Raw genomic sequence first — 3,112 nt, forward strand, 5'->3', positions numbered from 1 at the left:
GCGTCAGTTGAAGTTATTCGTCAGTTGAAGTTATTCGTCAGTAGACGTTATGCGTCAGTTGAAGTTATTCGTCAGTTGAAGTTATTCGTCAGTTGAAGTTATTCGTCAGTTGAAGTTATTCGTCAGTTGAAGTTATTCGTCAGTTGAAGTTATGCGTCAGTTGAAGTTATTCGTCAGTTGAAGTTATGCGTCAGTTGAAGTTATGCGTCAGTTGAAGTTATTCGTCAGTTGAAGTTATTCGTCAGTTGAAGTTATTCGTCAGTTGAAGTTATTCGTCAGTTGAAGTTATGCGTCAGTTGAAGTTATTCGTCAGTTGAAGTTATTCGTCAGTTGAAGTTATGCGTCAGTTGAAGTTATTCGTCAGTTGAAGTTATTCGTCAGTTGAAGTTATGCGTCAGTTGAAGTTATTCGTCAGTTGAAGTTATGCGTCAGTTGAAGTTATTCGTCAGTTGAAGTTATTTGTCAGTTGAAGTTATTCGTCAGTTGAAGTTATGCGTCAGTTGGAGTTATTCGTCAGTTGAAGTTATTCGTCAGTTGAAGTTATTCGTCAGTTGAAGTTATTCGTCAGTAGAAGTTATGCGTCAGTTGAAGTTATTCGTCAGTTGAAGTTATTCGTCAGTTGAAGTTATTCGTCAGTTGAAGTTATTCGTCAGTTGAAGTTATTCGTCAGTTGAAGTTATTCGTCAGTTGAAGTTATTCGTCAGTTGAAGTTATTCGTCAGTTGAAGTTATTCGTCAGTTGAAGTTATGCGTCAGTTGAAGTTATTCGTCAGTTGAAGTTATTCGTCAGTTGTAGTTATTCGTCAGTTGAAGTTATTCGTCAGTTGAAGTTATTCGTCAGTTGAAGTTATGCGTCAGTTGAAGTTATTCGTCAGTTGAAGTTATTCGTCAGTTGAAGTTATGTGTCAGTTGAAGTTATTCGTCAGTTGAAGTTATGCGTCAGTTGGAGTTATGCGTTAATTGAAGTTATGTGTCAGTTGAAGTTATTCGTCAGTTGAAGTTATTCGTCAGTTGTAGTTATTCGTCAGTTGAAGTTATGCGTCAGTTGGAGGTATGCGTCAATTGAAGTTGTGTCAGTTGAAGTTATTCGTCAGTTGAAGTTATTCGTCAGTTGAAGTTATTCGTCAGTTGAAGTTATTCGTTAGTTGAAGTTATTCGCCAGTTGAAGTTATGCGTCAGTTAAAGTTATTCGTCAGTTGAAGTTATTCGCCAGTTGAAGTTATGCGTCAGTTGAAGTTATTCGTCAGTTGAAATTTTTCGTCAGTTGAAGTTATGCGTCAGTTGAAGTTATTCGTCAGTTGAAGTTATGCGTCAGTTGGAGTTATTCGTCAGTTGAAGTTATGCGTCAGTTGGAGTTATTCGTCAGTTGAAGTTATTTGTCAGTTGAAGTTATTCGTCAGTTGAAGTTATGCGTCAGTTGGAGTTATTCGTCAGTTGAAGTTATTCGTCAGTTGAAGTTATTCGTCAGTTGAAGTTATTCGTCAGTAGAAGTTATGCGTCAGTTGAAGTTATTCGTCAGTTGAAGTTATTCGTCAGTTGAAGTTATTCGTCAGTTGAAGTTATTCGTCAGTTGAAGTTATTCGTCAGTTGAAGTTATTCGTCAGTTGAAGTTATTCGTCAGTTGAAGTTATTCGTCAGTTGAAGTTATTCGTCAGTTGAAGTTATTCGTCAGTTGAAGTTATTCGTCAGTTGAAGTTATGCGTCAGTTGAAGTTATTCGTCAGTTGAAGTTATGCGTCAGTTGAAGTTATTCGTCAGTTGGAGTTATTCGTCAGTTGAAGTTATTCGTCAGTTAAAGTTATTCGTCAGTTGAAGTTATTCGTCAGTTGGAGTTATTCGTCAGTTGAAGTTATGCGTCAGTTGAAGTTATTCGTCAGTTGGAGTTATTCGTCAGTTGAAGTTATTCGTCAGTTGAAGTTATTCGTCAGTTGAAGTTATTCGTCAGTTGGAGTTATTCGTCAGTTGAAGTTATTCGTCAGTTGGAGTTATTCGTCAGTTGAAGTTATTCGTCAGTTGAAGTTATTCGTCAGTTGAAGTTATTCGTCAGTTGAAGTTATTCGTCAGTTGAAGTTATTCGTCAGTTGAAGTTATTCGTCAGTTGAAGTTATTCGTCAGTTGAAGTTATTCGTCAGTTGAAGTTATTCGTCAGTTGAAGTTATTCGTCAGTTGAAGTTATTCGTCAGTTGAAGTTATTCGTCAGTTGAAGTTATTCGTCAATTGAAGTTATTCGTCAGTTGAAGTTATGCGTCAGTTGAAGTTATGCGTCAGTTGAAGTAATTAGTTGAGCTCGTGAGCCAGTTGGTTTATCGTCAGTTGAAGTTATTCGTCAGTTGCGTTAGTTGAGCCTTAGTTATGTTTAGTCTTGAATCATTTGCGGTAAAAGTCAGTAAAAAAGAAGAAAAAAGGGAAAAAAAGAAGAAAAATTAAAAGAAAGAAAAAGAAAAAAGAAAAGATGAAAGTAAAAAAAGGAAGAAGAAAAAAGTAAAAAAGAGTAAAAAGAAGAAAAAGAAAAGATGTGAGTAAAAAAAGGAAGAAGAAGAAAAAATAAGAAAACAAACAAACAAACAAAAGCGTATTTTGTTCCTTGAATAGTTTAGTGAATCGTCCTATAAAGTGTTATTTTTTCCGGATGATTTCTTAAAATTTAAAATGGCGGAATTTTGTTTTTGACTCGAAATGACTCGATGATTCGACTCTCCCGGTGTGAATAGCTCCTAAAGACGTAGTCACAAAATTCTGCAATCTCAGCTCCTTCTCGTAATTAAATATCTTCTAAGATTAATTAATGGAAACCAGAAGTTTCTGCGACAAGTTCTGCAGCCGGTCGGAGGCAAAAAGCTTCTGGACGAATGTGATGTTAAGAATATATCAATAGATTTATCTAAAATACTAGTAGAGTCTCCTACAAACAGGCTAAATTGTTGTTTCAGTATATCTACACAATACAGAACAGCAGTGATAAATAAATGAAGATAAAAACAAAATAAAAATCAAGAATCAAATGTAACACATAGAATTCATTTTTTTCAGAAATAAGAAAAAAAATACAATAAAGACTCAATTATAACTTACCTAGAATTTCGATTTCTTTTCAATCAATATTTCAAAATATCT

The sequence above is a fragment of the Penaeus vannamei genome, chromosome 10 (genome assembly GCF_042767895.1).
Source record: "Penaeus vannamei isolate JL-2024 chromosome 10, ASM4276789v1, whole genome shotgun sequence".
NCBI classification, from domain to species: Eukaryota; Metazoa; Arthropoda; class Malacostraca; order Decapoda; family Penaeidae; genus Penaeus; species Penaeus vannamei.